Here is a 22023-nt window from a genome sequence, read left to right as displayed (position 1 = left end):
TAAAAGAACATGTTCATTTGCATTATATTCATGGAGAGCTCTAGATGTGGGGTGCTTTTATATGTTGGTAACTATAGAGAAACAATAGGATGCAACACACTTTGATTAATCGTATGCCGCAACATATATAAAGTACAAGACGCGGCTAATATCTCAACGGTATCCTCAATACAAAGAAGGGATCGGGAGATATGGCGTGCTAGGAAAGAATATGAACAAATCATAACATGCCTAATGTACATGCAATATAAATATATTCACCCCCTCCCCCTTGGTAGTCGAAGCGTCGAGTCTGGTGATGCAAAACTGGACCGGAACTCCTCAAAGGTGGACGTCAGCAAGCCTTTTGTCATGATATCCGTGAATTGTTGCGTTGTGGGAACGTTAAGAACTCAAGCCTTCCCAAGGGCCACCTGTTCGCGAACAAAATGAATATCCAGCTCGATGTGCTTGGTGCGGTGACGATGGACCGGATTAGTGGAGAGGTAGACGACAGATACGTTATCGCAATAGGTAACAGTGGCTTTGTGAACGGGGTGACAAAGCTCATGAAGAAGCTGTTGAAGCCACGTGCACTCAGCAACGGCGTTGGCCATGCCACGATACTCTGCCTCAGCGCTCGATCGCGAAACCGTGGGTTGTCGCTTGGGTGATAACGAAATGAGGGATGGTCCAAGAAACACACAATATCCAGACATAGAGCGACGAGTGTTCGGATAGCCAGCCCAATCAGCATCCGAGTAAGTGACAATGTCAGTGGAAGGCGACCCCTGCAAGGTGATGCCGAGATCCATGTGTCCACGAATGTACCGGAGAATCCGCTTCACCAAGGACCAATGAGCATCGCGAGGAGCATGCATATGAAGGCACACCTGCTGAACAACATCCTGCAACTCGAGACGAGTGAGCGTCAAGTACTGCAAGGCACCAATGATGGACCTGTAGAAGGAGGCATCCGGAGCTAGAGATCCATCAGTAGCAGAGAGCTTGGCCTTAGTATCCACAGGCGTAGTCGCCGGCTTGCAATTAAGCAGGCGGGCACGGTCAAGTAGCTCATGATCATACTTCCGCTAGTGGAGGAAGAAGCCATCCACACGCCGTACCACTGAAAGTGCAACTAATCCCTGGATGGTTTTGGTAATTCATAACAACATATAGCTCACTGAACTAATATCCATTCAAGTTAAATATTTTCAGAAAGTTCATTGATTGGCATGGCATGGACTAGAGATGTGGACCCCTCAAAATGCTAAGGACAAAGATTGGCAAAAGCTCAAGACTCTAAGTTTTCATTTTAGTGATCCAAGATCACATTGAGTCCATAGGAAAGCCAATACTATTAAAAGGGGATGAGGTGTTGCTAAATGGTCTACTTGCTCAAAGTGCTTAGTGATATTGCTCCAAAACCCTCAGCCACTTTCTCATTTCCACATTTGTTCAAAACCTAAAGTCAAACTCGGCCCCACCGATTTGATCTATCCAGCGCCACCGAGTTCATTTGACCTAGCCACTGCCAGAAACCCTAGACAATTCGGTCTCACTGATAGGTATCTCAGTCTCATCGAGATGGCCTTGCAAACTCTCTGTTGTCTGTTGTAATTATTTCGGTCTCACCAAAATGTGCAATCGGTCCCACCGAGTTTGCTTGATCAACTCTCTGTTTGCTCATTGCTGAAATCGGTCTCACCGAGTTCATGCAATCAGTCTCACTAAGATGAGGTTTTTCCCTAACCCTAGCACATCGGTCCCACCGAGTTGATTATGTCGGTCCCACCGAGATTCCTAATGTTCACCTTTAGAACTGAATCGGTCTCACCAAGTTCTTCTATTCAGTCTGACCGAGTTGGGTCAAATGTGTGTAACGGTTGGATTTTGTGTGGAGGCTATATACACCCCTCCACCCCTTCTCCATTCAAGAGAGAGCCATCAGAACATGCATACACTTCCACTACTCATTCTCTGAGAGAGAACCACCTACTCATGTGTTGAGACCAAGACATTTCAATCCAACCACAAGAATCTTGATCTATAGCCTTCCTCAAGTTGCTTTCCACTCAAATCATCTTTCCACCATAGCCAAATCTGTGTGAGAGAGAGTTGAGTGTTGGGGAGACTATCATTTGAAGCACAAGATCAAGGAGTTCATCATCATCACACCATCTATTACCTTTTGGAGAGAGGTGTCTTCTAGATTGGTTAGGTGTCACTTGGGAGCCTCCGACAAGATTGTGGAGTTGAACCAAGGAGTTTGTAAGGGCAGGGAGATCGCCTACTTCGTGAAGATCTACCCGAGTGAGGCAAGTCCTTCGTGGGCGATGGCCATGGTGGGATAGACAAGGTTGCTTCTTCGTGGACCCTTCGTGGGTGGATCCCTCCATGGACTCGCGCAACCGTTACCGTTCGTGGTTTGAAGTCTCCATCAATATGGATGTACGATAGCACCACCTATAAGAACCACGCCAAAAATCTCCCTGTCTACATTACGTTTGCCTTCTCCAAACCCTTCCCTTTACCTTCATATGCAATGTTTTACTTTCCGCTACTACACTCTTAGAATTGCATGTGTAGGTTGATTGCTTGACTTGTGCTAAGTTGCTAAAATCTGCCAAGACTAGATTTTTATTTGGTCAAGCAGTCTAATCACCCCCCTCTAGACCTACTTTCGATCCTACAAGTGGCATCAGAGCTTTGGTCTCCATTTGCCTTGATTTCCATACCTTTGGTGATCATAGCCTTGGTTTCACAACCTAGGAGAATATGGCGTCTAGCGAGGGAAATTACCACCGTAGACGTCCTTACTTTGATGGTACTAATTTTGATAGTTGGAAGCATAAGATGAAATGAATATTCTTTTTCATAACCCTGTTGTTTGGGATATTGTGTGTATTGGCTTGCAAGGTGAATACTTCGAGGACGGGAGAGAACCGGATCGTGAAGTGTCCGCGGAAGAATTGAAGATGTTGCAATACAATGCTCAAGCTTGCGATATTATTTTCAACAGATTGTGCCCCAAAGAATTCAACAAAATCAGCCGTCTTGAGAATGCAAAGGAAAATTGGGATGCTTTGGTTGATATGCACAAAGGTACCGAGTCCGTCAAGGAATCCAAATTGGATGTTCTTCAAAGTCAACTTGACAAGTTGAAAATGAAGGATAGTGAAGGAGTCGCTGAAATGTACTCTAGGCTTGCTCTCATCACAAATGAGATTGCCGTCTTAGGAAGCGAAGAGATGACCGACAAATGCATCATCAAGAAGATCCTAAGAGCCTTGGATGGAAAATATGATACCGTGTGCACCTTGATCCAAATGATGCCCAACTACAAAGATCTCAAGCCAATAGAAGTCATTGGTAGAATTATTGCTCATGAGATGTCACTCAAGTATAAGGAAGAGCTTCACAACAAGTCTAGTGGTGCTTACAAAGCTTCATGTGATGCTCCTACAACATCAAGTGAGAAACAAGTCTTCAATGAAGAATTGAGATTAATGGTGAAGAACTTCAACAAGTTCTACAAGAGTAGAAGCAAAGAGAGAAGGTCCAAGTCTAGGTCCTACAATGACAAAAGATCTTCTAGTCGTGATCGCAATTGCTACAATTGTGGAAGACCCGGACACTACTCTAGTGAGTGTACGGCTCCCTACAAAAGAAGAGAAGACTCACCTAAAAGGAGAAGTAAAAGAGAGGAATCACCTCCAAGAGAGAGAAGGGGTAGAGATGATCGTTATGAACGAAGACCCTCTCATAGAAGCAAGGATTCGAAAAGGAAAGACAAGTCATCGAAGAGCTACACAAGACGAAGACATCAAGCTCATGTTGGGGAATGGGTATCCGGTTCCGACTCCGACAACTACTCCGAGAGAAGTTATCACTCCGACTCTGAATATACTCAAGATGAAGGCGTTGCCGGTCTTGCACTTGTGTCATCCAACTCCTACGACATATTCGACTCACCAAATGAAGGAATTGGAAGATGCTTCGTGGCTAAAGGCCCTAAGGTATCACACCCCGAGTATGTTGATTTCAATAGTGATGAAGATGATTTGCTAGGTGATGATGATTTACTTGTTGACAACACTAGTGATGAAAACTATGATGAAATTGCTATTAATCATGCTAATCAAGATGAAATGAATGACAATGATAAGAAGGAGATTGAGCGTCTAACTAAAGAACTAAACACTCTTAAGTTAGCTCATGAAACTATCTTAGAGGATCATCGAGAGCTTTTAAAGACTCATGAGAAGCTATGCTTTGAGAAGCTCAATTTAGAGCAAGAGCATGGGTTCTTAAAAGCAATCAATGATGATCTTCGAAAGAAAAGTTCTTCTTACATTGCCAAGCATTTACTCTTGTCTACTTATATGCCACAAGTAAAATCTAGCAACAAGAGCAAGAAAGATTCTTCTTCTAGTAGTAACAATAATCATGCTAAATCCAATATTGTTGCTTCTAGTAGTTCTCTTGATTCCACTAATGATTCTCTTAGCCAAGTTACACTTGAGTAAGAAAATAGCTTATTAAAGGGAATTATAGAGAAATGTGTTTACAAGAGCCTTGCCGGAAGTAAGCAATTTGAGGAAATTGTACGCAAGCAAGGAAGGCACCGGAAGAATCAAGGTGTTGGTTTTGAACGCAAGTGTAATATCCCAAAATTCTAAATTTTGGAATGTTATATTAAATAAATAGTTTTGATTGTTGGTTAGATCGTGGTGTGAATTTGCCAGTACATTCAATGTACTGACCCTTTGTGGCTGCAACGTCTCATGTTGCAGGATTCTTACGATGAGTAAGTGATACGTTAGGGTTACGATTTCTACACTCAACTTTGCCGTTGGTATTGATGGGAATCCACAACCTTGTTGTTACTTCCGCTATATGGATTGAGGTATAGTATTTACGTTACTTTATACATGTGATTTACCTCTGTTATAAATCCTCGAGTACTGTGTGTGTCAGCATACAGATCCAGGGATGACACTTAAGCACAGAGACTTGACCGTATGAGGTCGGGTCGCTACAAGATGGTATCAGAGCCAGGTTGACTGTAGGATGTGACCCCTAGAAACGGGCAAGCCCATAGGAAAGATTTTTTCTCTAATTTATTTTTTTCAAAAAGATCTTTTACCTCTGTTCTTTTCTGAGCTTTATCAAAATATTCCCTTTTAGTTAGACTATACCCCTTTCCCCATTTGACCACACGAGGAATCAACTAATGAGACCACTCCAAGAAGTACAAGATATCGGACAACTAAGACCACTTCGGAATGAAGAGGATTTTACCGAGCATTATAATAATGGAAACTACAACGGTTGAAGACTCCGAAGACTAGGAGAATTTGAAGGCTCTAAAGCATTACCAGATTGGTATGACCTAGGAAGGCTACCCTGATGGAACTTGTGAGACTATTGAAGTTGTCAATACCCGAGATCAAGGTGTGTCAGAGAAAGACCGGAACATGGAGCGTTAAAACTTAAAAGTTTTTGTCAAGAAAACTTCTGGACAGGAGATATCAACTATGGACTGATAGCTCATGGCAGAGACATGGGCATAAACACGGCTATCCATGATGTTATCGCCCGCTTATGCTATTGTCACCGTGCTGAGTTAAGCATGCATTTCTTCGGAAGGATTGGATGGTAGAAGGCTAATGGAGCACCTATCAACAAAAGATGAAGTTTTAACCTTAGCTGGTGTATCGCCAGGATCTGGAGTATTACATCAAGAAGTTTAAGATGGATCTTCAAGAAGCCGTATTTGACAAGTAAGTACTTTGTGAAGAACTCAGGACCCAGAAGCTGAAAGTAGCCAAGCTGGAGGAGCAAAAACCTGGAGATACCGGAGATTCGTCAGGAACTGAAGGACAGTAGGACCATGGTTCATGCCAAGTATGTTGAAACCCAGAAGTTGGAACGCAACCCTGGAATTACTAAAGGACGTCACGAGAGACTTCGCGTCAATAGAGATGAACTGGCAAAAGAACTTGAGAAGATCAGCAAGCACGATCGGAAGAATCCATCGGAGACATGAACAAGACTTGAAGAGTTTGGCAACTTTGAAGATTTATTGACCTTTAGAAGACCAAACCCCTGTTATATACTTACGTTGGATGCGACGATTATGAGCTGTCATTTGTTTGATGTTTTTTCCCGACAGCCACAAAAATAAAATTTGTCTCTTCAAAACTATTGTTTGTATTGTGTGTATCCCTCTCGATCCCTCTTATCTCACCCCAAAACCCTTGGAACCAATAGAGGATGAATGGAGATGAACTCACATTTCCGGGACCGATAAGTCAATTGGACATGGACCGATGGATTCAGAACATGGAAGATCACATGTAGAATAACACTATAGCCGGAAAGGATATGACCCAGCATGCTCTTCAGTGCTTTGAAAGAGGTGTTGCTACTGGGTGGAGGATGTACCAAACCATCAATGGATGGCAAGGAGTAACCACTTGGAAAGAATTTAAGTTGACCCTGCAAAAGTCTCGACTTGTGTCCCAGAAGTTGAAGCCTTATGGAAATGATATGAAGAAACCTTGTGCATGCAAGCTCTGTGGAGAAATAGGACATAGCCATAAAGAACATAAGGCCGAATGCCCTCATTGTGAAGAAAGTCACCCAGCTGAAGAATGCCCAACTAGGCAGATTACTTGTTTCTTGTGTGAAGGGACTACCCACTACCCTGCTCAGTGTCACATTTACCCCATGGTACAAAGAACCATCCAGCAGAAGAAAGAAGCAATGAAAGGAGCCCTCATGGAAATTTTAGAAGAACATGTGATGAAGGAAGAGGTGGAGGACACACCCGAAGAATACCCAATTAAGCCCTGCACCAAGTCATGTTATTCATGTGGAGAAGAAGGACACATCTCCCAAAATTGTCTGTATGGGGATCTAGTAGCATTCCCGACAGTGGAAGTAGAGTATGACCCACAGGAAATAGAAGCCCTGATTGGCACGGAAAAGTCCAGGAAGAGAAATAGATTGGATTCTAGGAACAACCCAATTTCTACAAAGAAGGACCTGAGTCATATCACATGTTTTAGGTGCAAAGATGCAGGGCACTACTTCAGCGGTTGCCCAAAAAGGAAGCCGAAGACCCAATGAGGCTTTGAAATCACAAGGAAACCTCGAGACCCGTCAGAAGTAATATGTTTTCGTTGTAATGAAGCAGGGCACTTTGCCAGGGATTGTCCCAAAGATAAGGAGGCTTGTGCTAAATAGTTGAGTTTGCGACAAAAGAAATGTAGTAGTAGTAGTAGTAGTAGTAGTAGTAGTAGTAGTAGTAGTAGTAGTAGTAGTAGTAGTAGTAGTAGTAGTAGTAGTAGAAGTGAGAGCATTTCTTTTATATTGAGGTGTTGAGTTGAGGCATATAACGGAAATGCAGGAGATTGTAATAATTTGAGAATCAATGAAGTTAGCAGTGATTTGGATTTTATGAGTTGTTACTCTATGAAGAAAGATTTTGACCATTTTCGAGGATATGAGAAATATGGTCTATGGATGAATTTGTGCATCTCAAGGCTAGTAGTACCCTGTGAGGACACTTTACCTCTGGAAAGAGTATGATATTCCACGGAGTGGACCTTGGACAAAAATAAGTACGACTATTGTTTCGATATGTGGGATACCCCAAGAGTATGAAGGGATGAAGTACTATTGGATATAGAGGAGGTATAATATTGGTAATATGGAGCAATTGTAACTCCAAGACGAATCTGAGTAATCACGTCTTAGTTTGGTACCAATAGAAGGAAGGGAGACAGTACAATTGGATGGATTTAAGAATGCTAGGAAGCTGGATGTTGGAATAATGATCAGTTGCCCCCGATGATGAGTTCAAGGATTAAATGTGATGGGATGGGCCATGACCCATAGGCTCCAGGACCTGCCAAGAAGCAAGCACAATCTTGCTGAAGGAAAAACCCTGGAAGAGGATATGCCTTTATCAGCAAACGTTTCTTAGGAGGATACGAAAACCTGAGAGTTGTGAAGTAACGATAGATGTTTGTTTGGCTTGCAGAATCCATGGATTATACGAACTTGGTTTGACGACAAGAGAAATTCCGCAATGCTTGTGAGGATGACCGAGTGTTAGAATGCAAGATTCGCTAAACCATATACAAGGTAATGATTTGGGTGCGGGACGGATTGATCACCATACCGACTTACTCTTATTATTCGCCTTGCTATATGGAATGGTTAATCTGAGTGACTTACCTATAGTAGAGAGACGACGATCAAAACCTTGTTTGAACCTTAGAATGGTATGACAATTTTCCCTTGTACAAGGCAGCTGTTGCCAACCATAGGTCATACGGTGAGGTTCAACCCAAACCCATTTCCTACAGGAGAAACCATAAATGGTTGACCACCATGAGATATCGATAGTTGCTTAGTATTGGCGCCAGACCCATCAGCTAAGAAGACCCAGACACAGAAGAACCTTACCAAGATGAAAAGGACACAGGAATTGAGGAAAAAGGTTATACCACTACCGGAAGAGCCAGAATAGGATTTTTTTGAGAATCTGAGAAGACCGACACTGTCAAGAATAAGGATGGAGTATATGAGTTTTGACGGAACCGTAACAATGCTTCTAAGGGTGGTAGCACCCCAGACCCCACCCCCCCGAACCAAACCTATTTTCTTGCTAGCCTCTCCGAATCTCGAGGACGAGATTCATTTTAAGGGTGGTAGGTTTGTAACATCCCAAAATTCTAAATTTTGGAATGTTATATTAAATAAATAGTTTTGATTGTTGGTTAGATTGTGGTGTGAATTTTCCAGTACATTCAATGTACTGACCCTTTGTGGCTGCAACGTCTCATGTTGCTGGATTCTTACGACGAGTAAGTGATACGTTAGGGTTATGATTTCTACACTCAACTTAGCCGTTGGTATTGATGGCAATCCACAACCTTGTTGTTACTTCCGCTATATGGATTGAGGTAATAGTATTTACGTTACTTTATACATGTGATTTACCTCTGTTATAAATCCTCGAGTACTGTGTGTGTCAGCATACCGATCCAGGGATGACACTTAAGCACAGAGACTTGACCGTCTGCGGTCGGGTCGCTACCACAAGTTCAATACCAATGGAGTTGAGTGGGAAGAATATCAATACCCCAAGACGAAGTTTGTTTCTCACCAAGAGAAGTATGACCCTACTTCTTTCAAGGGAACACAAGCTCAAGATGATCTTCCACCACAAGACTAGAAGCTAAAAGGCAAGGAGAAGCTTCAAGAAGAGATTGATTCAATTGAAGAAGCTCCAAAGGCCTTGGTCAAGTGGGTTCCCAAGACTACATCAAGTTCTACTTCATCAAGTACGACTACAACTCCAAGGATTCCCATCAAGTTGATGTGGGTCCCAAAGAAGAAGAGCTAGAGAGTTCTTGAGGGTGACTCCGCCAACATACTTCACTCATATTCATTTTGGCAAGGACAAGTGCAATCAACTTCCATATCTTGCACTAGTTCAAGGAGTCACAAACCCTCTTGATTGGTAAGACAAGGGACAAGGTAACCTAATGCTTTCATGGACATCATCATATGTGTGTTTCACTCTATTTCTATGGATATCCTTGTGTGTTCCTTGTGGGACTAACCCATGTAGGTGTTGAAAGTGCAACTCACTCCAATGGACTGCTCCAAATGATCTACATCAACCTTGAGCATCCACATCTTCAACATCTACATGAAGTCATCATTGACAAAACCCAAGGTTAGTTCATCCCTCTTAGGGGGATATCACATCTAGGGGGAGCTTTTCTCTAAGAATTGAGCTAAAGCAACTCTAATTGTGTGAACACAACAATGCTTTATGTAAAAGTGGTAACCCCACTTGTGCTTAAACGATGAGTATGACCTACGATCAAATGTTCTCATTTGACTCCTGAGTCAATATACTCATATATAGATGACCTAGTCATCGCCAATTGCTTGATAGATGCTAGAGTGATTGTGCATGCTTTGCCACTTATTTTATTTGCTATCTTATTGTGTGAGCATGTTGGTTGAAATTTTTTCTCCATTCGAGGACATCCATTTGTTGCTTTGATTGTTTGGTTTTTCTGTTGCCAAATGGATGGACAAGAATGCCTAAGTACTCCCTCTAGCTATCTATGATTTTCTCGTCTCAAACTCTATTCATGCTATAGCACAAAGTTTGAACAAGTCGAATTCGGACCCTCCGGGTGAGGAGCACTCGGAGCCACCGATCCGTCAAGTGCTTAAACTTCCAATAATCCAAAGGTGGTTAATGGTCAAAGAATTAAGCATTATATTTCAGGTGCGCTCATTAATGTTGAGACTAATATTATTCAAACCATGACACCGGAGGAATATATTGAAGAAACCTTCCAGAACCCTGAAAAGGAAGAGCTATGTGATACGGTAAGTAAACTGACTCCAAAAATTCCATATTTTTTGCCAGTTTTGGAATATTAGAAAAAACAATAAACACCAGGGGGGCAACCAGATGCCCACAAGGCACCAGGGCGCGCTATCCCCCCCTCCCCGGGCACACCCTGGTGGGTGGTGGGACCACATAAGCCTTCCCAATTCGGTTTTCTTCTGGGTTACTTGGTCCGCAAGATAAAATTTTTATATATGTACACCCCAGATGTTTTGACCACCGCATCGTGGAAATTGTTGGGGAACGCAGTAATTTGAAAAAAAATCCTACGCACACGCAAGATCCATCTAGGTGATGCATAGCAACGAGAGGGGAGAGTGTTGTCTACGTACCCTCGTAGACCGAAAGCGGAAGCGTTATGACAACGCGGTTGATGTAGTTGTACGTCTTCACGATCCGACCGATCCTAGCACCGAAGGTACGACACCTCCGCGATCTGCACACGTTCAGCTCGCTGACGCCCCACGAACTCTAGATCTAGCTGAGGTCAAGGGAGAGTTTCCTCAGCACGACGGTGTGGTGACGGTGATGATGAAGCTACCGGCGCAGGGCTTCGCCTAAGCACTGCAACGATATGACCGAGGTGGAAATCTGTGAAGGAGGGCACCGCACACGGCTAAACAATCAACTTGTGTGTCTATGGGGTGCCCCCTCCCCCGTATATAAAGGAGTGGAGGAGGGGAGGGCCGGCCCTCTCATGGCGCGCCCAAGGGGGGAGTCCTACTCCCGGTGGGAGTAGGATTCCCCCCCTTCCCTAGTTGGAGTAGGAGAAGAAGGAAGGGGGACAAGGAGAGAAGGAAAGGGGGCCGACCCCCCACCCAATTCGGATTGGGCTTGGGGGTGCGCCCTCCACCTGGCCGCCTCCTCCTCTCTCCCACTAAGGCCCATTAAGGCCCAATGACTCCCCGGGGGTTCCGGTAACCCCCCGGTACTTCGGCAAATGCCCGAACTCACTCGGAACCATTCCGATGTCCAAACATAGCCTTCCATTATATCAATATTTATGTCTCGGCCATTTCGAGACTCCTCTTCATGTCCGTGATCACATCCAAGACTCCGAACTGTTGGAAATATGCCCTAGAGACAATAATAAAATGGTTATTATTATATTTCCTTGTTCATGATAATTGTCTATTGTTCATGCTAATCGTATTAACCGGAAACCGTAATACATGTGTGAATACATAGATTGTAATATGTCCCTAGTAAGCCTCTAGTTGACTAGCTCGTTGATCAATAGATGGTTGTGGTTTACTGACCATGGACATTGGATGTCGTTGATAATGGGATCACATCATTAGGAGAATGATGTGATGGACAAGACCCAATCCTAAGCATAGCACAAGATCGTGTAGTTCATTTGCTAGAGCTTTTCTAATGTCAAGTATCGTTTCCTTAGACCAGGAGATTGTGCCACTCCCGAATACCGTAGGAATGCTTTGGGTGTATCAAAGTCACAACGTAACTGGGTGACTATAAAGGTGCACTACAGGTATCTCCGAAAGTGTCTGTTGGGTTGGCACGAATCGAGACTGGGATTTGTCACTCCGTGATGGAGAGGTATCTCTGGGCCCACTCAGTAATGCATCATCATAATGAGCTCGATGTGACTAAGGAGTTAGCCACGGGATCATGTGTTACGGAACGAGTAAAGAGACTAGCCGGTAACGAGATTGAACGAGGTATGGGGATACCGACGATCGAATCTCAGGCAAGTAACATACCGATAGACAAAGGGAATTGAATACGGGATTGATTGAATCCCCGACATCGTGGTTCATCCGATGAGATCAGCGTGGAACATGTGGGAGCCAATATGGATATCCAGATCCCGCTATTGGTTATTGGTCAGAGAGGTGTCTCGGTCATGTCTGCATGGTTCCCGAACCCGTAGGGTATACACACTTAAGGTTCGGTGACGCTAGAGTTGTTATGGGAAATAGTATGTGGTTACCGAAGTTGTTCGGAGTCCCGTATGAGATCCCGAACGTGACGAGGAACTCCGGAATGGTCCGGAGGTGAAGATCGATATATTGGACGAAGGGTATTGGAGTCCGGAATTGTTCCGGGGGTACCGGGTGACGACCAGCGTGTCCGAAAGGGATTTCGGAGGCCCCGGCGAGGTTGGGGGGCCTTATGGGCCAAGGGGAGGGGCACATCAGCCCACTAAGGGGCTGTGCGCCCCTCCCACCCCATCTCACGTAACGTGGAGAGGTGGGGGCGCCTCCCCTAGGGCAGCCACCCCTCCCGGCTTGGGGGGCAAGTTTCCTAGGGGTGGGAGCGCCCAAACCCATCTAGGGTTTCCCCTGTGGCCGCCACCCCTCCCCTAGGGAACCCTAGGGCGCCTCCTCCAGCCCCTTCCCCCTATATATAGTGAGGGAGAGAGAGGGCAGCCGCACCCTTCCCCTGGCGCAGCCCTCCCCCTCTCCAACTCCTCCTCCTCTTCCGTAGTGCTTGGCGAAGCCTTGCCGGAGAACCACAAGCTCCTCCACCACCACGCCGTCGTGCTGCTGGAGTTCTCACTCAACTTATCCTTTGCCCTTGCTGGATCAAGAAGGAGGAGACGTCCCCGGGCTGTACGTGTGTTGAACATGGAGGCGCCGTCCATTCGGCGCTTGATCGGATCTTCCGCGATTTGAATCGCCGCGAGTACGACTCCATCAACCGCGTTCTTATAACGCTTCCGCTTAGCGATCTTCAAGGGTATGAAGATGCACTCCCTCTCTCTCGTTGCTAGCATCTCCTAGATTGATCTTGGTGACACGTAGGAAAATTTTGAATTATTACTACGTTCCTCAATAGTGGCATCATGAGCTAGGTCTATCTGTAGATTCTATGCACGAGTAGAACACAAAGTAGTTGTGGGCGATGAGTTGGTCAATTTGCTTGCCGTTACTAGTCTTATCTTGATTCGGCGCCATTGTGGGATGAAGCGGCCCGGACCGACCTTACACGTACGCTTACGTGAGACAGGTTCCACCGACTAACATGCACTTGATGCATAAGGTGGCTAGCGGGTGTCTGTCTCTCCCACTTTAGTTGGATCAGATTCGATGAAGAGGGTCCTTATGAAGGGTAAATAGCAATTGGCATATCACCGTTGTGGCTTTTGCGTAGGTAAGAAACGTTCTTGCTAGAAACCCATAGCAGCCACGTAAAACTTGCAACAACAATTAGAGGACGTCTAACTTGTTTTTGCAGGGTATGCTATGTGATGTGATATGGCCAAAAGGATGTGATGAATTATATATATATGTGATGTATGAGATTGATCATGTTCTTGTAATAGGAATCACGACTTGCATGTCGATGAGTATGACAACCGGCAGGAGCCATAGGAGTTGTCTTAATTTATTGTATGACCTGCATGTCAATGAAAAATGCCATGTAATTACTTTAATTTATTGCTAATCGTTAGCCATAGTAGTAGAAGTAATAGTTGGCGAGACAACTTCATGAAGACACGATGATGGAGACCATGGTGTCATGCCGGTGACGAAGGTGATCATGCCGTGCCTCAAAGATGGAGATCAAAGGCGCAAGATGATATTGGCCATATCATGTCACTTTATGATTTGCATGTGTTGTTTGTCATGTTTACACATTATTTGCTTAGAACGACGGTAGCATAAATAATATGATCCCTCACTAAAATTTCAAGAGATGTGTTCCCCCTAACTGTGCACCGTTGCGAAGGTTTGTTGTTTCGAAGCACCACGTGATGATCGGGTGTGATAGATTCTAACGTTCGCATACAACGGGTGTAAGCCAGATTTACACATGCGAAACACTTAGGTTGACTTGACGAGCCTAGCATGTACAAACATGGCCTCGGAACACAAGAGACCGAAAGGTCGAACATGAGTCGTATAGTAGATACGATCAACATTGAGATGTTCACCATTGATGACTAGTCCGTCTCACGTGATGATCGGACACGGCCTAGTCGATTCAGATCATGTATCACTTAGATGACAAGAGGGATGTCTATCTGAGTGGGAGTTCATTAAAATTTGATTAGATGAACTTAATTATCATGAACATAGTCTAAATTGTCTTTGCAAATTATGTTGTAGATCAATAGCTCGCACTTTAGCTCCGTGTTTTAATACGTTCCTAGAGAAAGACTAAGTTGAAAGATATTGTAAGCAATTGTGCGGACTAGGGCCGTAGTCTAAGGATTGTCCTCACTGCTACATAGAAGGCTTCTGTCCTTGATGCACCGCTCGGTGTGCCAACCCCTCTGGCGTCGTCTGTGGATGTTGTGAACATCTAGCAGACACGTTCTGATGACTACCTGATAGTTTAGTGCACCATGCTTTACGGCTTAGAGTCGGGGCTCCAAAAGCATTTTGAACGCCATAGAACATATGAGATGTTCCAAGAGCTGAAATTGGTGTTTCAGGCTCATGCCCATGTTGAGAGGTTTGAGATCTCTAACAAGATCTTTGCCTAAAAGATGGGGAGAATAGCTCAGCCGGTGAGCATGTGCTCAGAATGTCTGGGTACTTCAATCGCTTGAATCAAGTGGGAGTTAATCTTCCAGATAAGAGAGTGATTGACAAAGTTCTCCAGTCACTATCACCAAGCTACTAGAGTTTCGTGATGAACAATAACATGCAAGGGAAGATGATACCGGAGCTATTCATCATGCTTAAGGCCGTGAAGGTAGAAATCAAGAAGGAGCATCAAGTGTTGATGGTTAACAAGACCACTAGTTTCAAAGAAGGGCAAGGGCAAGAAGGGAGACTTCATGAATGGCAAGCCAGTTGCCGCTCCAGTGAAGAAACCCAAGAACCCAAACCCGAGACGAAGTGCTTCTATTAGGGGAACAGTCACTAGTAGCGGAATTGCCTCAAATACTTGGTAGATAAGAAGGCTGGCAACTTCAACAAAAGTATATTTGATATATGTGTTATTGATGTGTACCTTACTAGTACTCCTAGTAGCACATGGGTATTAGATACCGGTTCAGTTGCTAATATTGGTAACTCGAAACAAAAGCTACGGAATAAACGCAGACTAGCTAAGGGCGAGGTGACGATATGTGTTGGAAGTGTTTCCAAGGATGATATGATCACCATCGCACGCTCCCTCTACCTTCAGGATTAGTGTTGAACCTAGATAAATGTTGTTTGCATTGGTGTCTACGTTGAGCATGAACATGATTAGATCATGTTTATTGCAATACAATTATTTATTTAAGTCATAGAATAATGGTTATTCTGTTTACATGAATAATACCATCTATGGTCATGCACCCAATGTGAAGGGTTTATTGAATCTCGGTCGTAGTGATACACATGTTCATAACATTGATGCCAAAAGATGTAGAGTTGATAATGATAGTACCACTTCCTTGTGGCACTGCCGCTTAGGTCATATTGGTGTAAAGCGCATGAAGAACCTCCATGCCGATGGACTTTTGAAGTCACTTGATTTTGAATCACTTGACACATGCGAACCATGCCTCATTGGCAAGATGACTAAAACCCCGTTTTCTGGAACAATGGAACGGGCAAGTGACTTGTTGGAAATCACACATGCTGATGTGTGCGGTCCGATGAGTGTTGACGCGTGCAGTGGATATTGTTATTTTCTCACCTTCACCGATGAATTAAGTAGATATGGGTATATTTACTTAATGAAGCATAAGTCTGAAACGTTTGAAAAGTTCAAGCAATTTCAGAGTGAAGTTGAGAATCATCATAACAAGAAGATCAAGTTCCTACGATCTAATCAAGGGGAGAGTATCTGAGTTATGAGTTTGGCAATCACTAAAGACAAGGTGGAATCGTTTCACAGTTGACGCCACCTGAAACACCATAGCGTAATGGTGAGTCTGAACGTCATAATCACACCCTATTGGATATGGTGCGATCTATGTTGTCTCTTACCGATCTACCGCTATCATTTTGGGGTTATGCATTAGAGACAATTACATTCTCTTTAAATAGGGCACCATCTAAGTCCGTGGAGACGACACCGTATGAACTATGGTTTGGCAAGAAACCTGAGTTGTTCTTTCTTAAGGTTTGGGGCTATGATGCTTATGTCGAAAGACTTCAGCCAGAAAAGCTCGAACCCAAAGCGGAAAATTGTGTCTTCATAGAATACCCAAACAAGACGATTGGGTATACCTTCTATCTCAGATCTGAGGGCAAAGTGTTTGTCGCTATGAACAGGTCCTTTCTCAAGAAAGAGTTTCTCTCGAAAGAATTGAGTGGGAGGAAGATAGAACTTGATGAGGTTGTTGAACCTTTACTTCAACCAGAGAGTAGCGCAGCACAGAAAGATGTTTCTGTGGCACCTACCTCAGTTGAAGAGAAAGCTAATGATGATGATCATGGAGCTTCATATCAAGTTACTATCGAACCTCGTAGGTCGACAAGGGTGTGTACCACTTCTGAGTGGTAACCCTGTCTTAAAGGTCATCTTGTTGGACAACGGAACCTATGAGCTATGAAGAAGCGACGGTGGGCCCGAATTCCAACAAATGGCTAGGAGCCATGAAATCCGAGATAGGATCCATGTATAAGAACAAAGTATGGACTTTGGTGGACTTGCCCGATGATCGACAAGCCATTTAGAATAAATGGATCTTTAAGAAGAAGACAGACGCTGATGGTAATGTCACCATTTATGAAGCTCGACTTGTCTCAAAGAAGTTTCTGACAAGTTCAAGGGGTTGACTATGATGAGATTCTCTCAATCATAGCGATGCTAAAGTCTGTTACAATTATGTTAGCAGTTGTTGCATTTTCACTTACGAAATCTGGCAGATGGATGCCAAAACAAAGTTTCCTTGACGGTTTCCGTGAGGAAAGGCTGTATGTGATACAACCAAAAGGTTTTGTCAATCCTAAGGATGCTAAAAGGTATGCAAACTCCAGCGATCCTTCTATGGACTGGAGCAAGCATCTCGGAGTTGGAACATACGCTTTGATGAGGTGATCAAAGCATTTGGGTTTATACAAAGTTTGCAAGAAACTTGTATTTGCAAGAAAGTGAGTGGGAGCACTACAACATTTTGATAAGTATATGTGGATGACATATTGCTGATCAGAAATGATGTAGAATTTCTGGAAAGCATAAAGGGTTGTTTGAATGGAGTTTTTTCAAAGGAAGACCTGTGTAAAACTGCTTACATGTTGGGTATCAAGATCTATAGAGATAGATCAAGACACCTGATAAGACTTTCATAGAGCACATACCTTGACATGATCTTGAAGGAGTTCATGATGGATCATTCAAAGAAGGAGTTCTTGCCTGAGTTGTAAGGTGTGAAGTTAAGACTTAAAGCTCGACCACGGCAGAAGAAAGAGAAAGGACGAACGTCGTCCCCTATGCCTTAGCCATAGGCTCTATTCGATATGCCATGCTGTGTACTGCACCTGATATGTGCCTTGCCACGTCTCTGGCAAGGGGGTACGAGAGTGATCCAAGAATGGATCATTGGACAGCGGTCAAAATTGTCCTTAGGAATAAGGAGTTGTTTCTCGGTTTTGGAGGTGATAAAGAGTTCGGCGTAAAGGGTTACGTCGATGCAAGCTTTAACACCTATCCAGATGACTCTGAGTAGCAAACTGGATACGTACAGTGGAGCAACCATTTGGAATAGCTCCATGTGGAGCATAGTAGCAACATCTACAATATGAAATAGAGATTTGCGAAGAACACACGGATCTGAATGTTGCACACCCGTTGACTAAAACCTCTCTCACAAGCATAACATGATCAAACCCCAGAACTCATTGAGCCTTAATCACATAGTGATGTGAACTAGACTATTGACTCTAGTAAACTTTGTGGGTGTTAGTCACATGGCGATGTGAACAATGGGTGTTCGATTCATCATGATGTAACTAGATTATTGACTCTAGTACAAGTGGGAGACTGTTGGAAATATGCCCTAGAGGCAATAATAAAATGGTTATTATTATATTTCCTTGTTCATGATAATTGTCTATTGTTCATGCTAATTATATTAACCGGAAACCGTAATACATGTGTGAATACATAGATTGTAATATGTCCCTAGTAAGCCTCTAGTTGACTAGCTCGTTGATCAATAGATGGTTGTGGTTTCCTGACCATGGACATTGGATGTCGTTGATAACGGGATCACATTATTAGGAGAATGATGTGATGGACAAGACCCAATCCTAAGCATAGCACAAGATCGTGTAGTTCATTTGCTAGAGCTTTTCTAATGTCAAGTATCGTTTCCTTAGACCATGAGATTGTGCAACTCCCGGATACCGTAGGAATGCTTTGGGTGTATCAAACGTCACAACGTAACTGGGTGACTATAAAGGTGCACTACAGGTATCTCCGAAAGTGTCTGTTGGGTTGGCACGAATCGAGACTGGGATTTGTCACTCCGTGATGGAGAGGTATCTCTGGGCCCACTCGGTAATGCATCATCATAATGAGCTCGATGTGACTAAGGAGTTAGCCACGGGATCATGTGTTACGGAACGAGTAAAGAGACTAGCCGGTAACGAGATTGAACGAGGTATGGGGATACCGACGATCGAATCTCGGGCAAGTAACATACCGATAGACAAAGGGAATTGAATACGGGATTGATTGAATCCCCGACATCGTGGTTCATCCGATGAGATCAGCGTGGAACATGTGGGAGCCAATATGGGTATCCAGATCCCGCTATTGGTTATTGGCCGGAGAGGTGTCTCGGTCATGTCTGCATGGTTCCCGAACCCGTAGGGTCTACACACTTAAGGTTCGGTGACGCTAGAGTTGTTATGGGAAATAGTATGTTGTTACCGAAGGTTGTTCGGAGTCCCGTATGAGATCCCGGATGTGACGAGGAACTCCGGAATGGTCCGGAGGTGAAGATCGATATATTGGACGAAGGGTATTGGAGTCCGGAATTGTTCCGGGGGTACCGGGTGACGACCAGCGTGTCCGAAAGGGGTTTCGGAGGCCCCGGCGAGCGTTGGGGGGCCTTATGGGCCAAGGGGAGGGGGCACATCAGCCCACTAAGGGGCTGTGCGCCCCTCCCACCCAATCTCACGTAACGTGGAGAGGTGGGTGCGCCTCCCCTAGGGCAGCCACCCCTCCCGGCTTGGGGGGCAAGTTTCCTAGGGGTGGGGGCTCCCAAACCCATCTAGGGTTTCCCCTGTGGCCGCCACCCCTCCCCTAGGGAACCCTAGGGCGCCTCCTCCACCCCTTCCCCCTATATATAGTGAGGGAGAGAGAGGGCAGCCGCACCCTTCCCCTGGCGCAGCCCTCCCCCTCTCCAACTCCTCCTCCTCTTCCGTAGTGCTTGGCGAAGCCCTGCCGGAGAACCACAAGCTCCTCCACCACCACGCTGTCGTGCTGCTGGAGTTCTCCCTCAACTTATCCTCTCCCCTTGCTAGATCAACAAGGAGGAGACGTCCCCGGGCTGTACGTGTGTTGAACGCGGAGGCGCCGTCCGTTCGGCGCTTGATCGGATCTTCCGCGATTTGAATCCCCGCGAGTACGACTCCATCAACCGTGTTCTCGTAACGCTTCCGCTTAGCGATGTTCAAGGGTATGAAGATGCACTCCCTCTCTCTCGTTGCTAGCATCTCCTAGATTGATCTTGGTGACACGTAGGAAAATTTTGAATTATTACTGTAACATCCCAAATTTTCAATTTGGTATGTTATACATAGATCATCATTGCATATCATATTTTATTGCATTTTGAAAAATCCTCGATAAATCCTAAGCAACTCAAGGACCCTCGGAGAGAGTTGGGGATTTTCTCGAATTTTCGTATTTGATTTTCATCAAATAATAAGACGAGGATTTTGGTTTTAATTATTTTCTCTCCGGAAAAATATTTCATTAAACAAAATAAATGAGAGGAGGAAATATGACTTCTCCAAAACAATTGAGATACTGGAGGTAAAATGTTAAAATCATTTATTGGAATTTATTGGATTTTATTTGCAATTTTTATTGCATTAAAAATATTGCATGTTTTCAAAATATTTATTTTGTGTTAAAAAATGTCCACCCTATTCTAGATTTTCTAACTAGACGGGGAAAATTTATTTTATATTTTTCTGACTTTTATTTATTTTTCTACGAATTATTGTCCGCGGAACGAATTTAAAAAAAAAGAAAAAAAGACGCGCGCGCCCGCTGGGCCGAGCCCAGGCCGCCGGCCCACCCCGCGCCTCTCTCCTTCCCCAGCATTACGCCGCCGCCGCCGTGTCCATGGTGGACACGGGAAGCCCCGCCGCCGCCCTTGCCCCTCCCCCAAGCCACCTCCGGCTCCCCCCTTTATATACCCCCCTCTCTCTCTCCTCTCATCTCGCTCGCCGCCGCCGCACTTGCCCTCGCCGCCGCCGCCGGAAGCCCGAGCCGCCGCCGCCGCCGTTCGTCGCCGGAGCCGCCCCCTCGCCGCCCCTCGCCCTCCCCCGCACCCCGCCGCACCCCCGCGCCCCCGCCGGAGCCCCGCCGGAGCACTGCCCCGACGAGGTACTGCCTCGCTGCCCCGTTCGTTGTTGCCGGTTTTTTTGTTAAAAAAACCTTTCGTTAAAAAAAAACCTAGATCGGTTTTTTCGGTTTTGTTATTTTGCGAGCGTTCACCGAACCGTTTGTTTTAACGAACGCGTTCGTCGGTTTTTCTCTGTTAACGAACGTCCGTTCTTTAACCGTTCGTCCGTTTTTCTTTTTCGTCGGATTTTTCCGTTATTTTCTCAGATTCGATTTCTGATCGAATCTTCGTTTCTGTTTAACTTCTCGCTCGTTTATCGGAATCAGGCGATTCAAGCGCCTAGAATTTCGTCTCGAAATTCTCTTTCTGTTTAACCTAGTCAAACAAGTTTTTGCTACAGTAAAATTTGACCTAGATCCAGATTAGCAAACGAAGCTTCTTTCTTTCGCCGTTTGACTTTCGTTGCTTCTTTCGAGTTGATTATTTTTGCAAACCGGAGTTCTTAAGTTGAACTTTCTGGTTGGATCTTTTACTCGAGTTTTACCTGTGCATTAGATGAGTACTGATTGTATGCTTGTTTGTTTGCGATAGAGTACCCGGAGTGTGCCGCTTGTTACTTCGAATCGCTAGGTTTCGCGGATCATCAGCAAGGCAAGTAACACTTTGATCATACCTTTTCATACCCAGTTTTATTGCATTAGATCTATTCCTCAAACACTTGCATGATTAGGATCTAATTAAATTGTGGGTATTGGGAAGTAGTTGAGGTAGTACCTATTACCTGTTTTCTTATCAAACCCTTGGGAGTTACTTCTACGTTTGCTATTATATTGCCATGCTATGCTCGTAGACGTGGATTGGGTTTGAGAGATTTTCATGACAGATGTGAGATTGTTAATTAATGGTTTACTTAAGGTGGCAACTAAAACTCACATCTGGGTGGATTGAGGTACCTGGGTATTCCAGGATTGCCTGTTTTTCTTTTGGACCGCCACCCAGGTTCAAAGGGATCATGAGATTATTCATGCTAGAAACTTCCGTGTGCAGCCACAAGCTATTATGGGCTCTAGCATAGTTGACTAAGTTGTGTGAACTCTTACAGTGGTAGACTAGCAGATGTAGGGGAAAGTAGGTGTAACTGTCTACCCATACG

Source organism: Triticum aestivum, chromosome 2D, assembly GCF_018294505.1.
Source record: "Triticum aestivum cultivar Chinese Spring chromosome 2D, IWGSC CS RefSeq v2.1, whole genome shotgun sequence".
Lineage (NCBI taxonomy): Eukaryota > Viridiplantae > Streptophyta > Magnoliopsida > Poales > Poaceae > Triticum > Triticum aestivum.
This window is presented reverse-complemented; position numbering follows the sequence as displayed.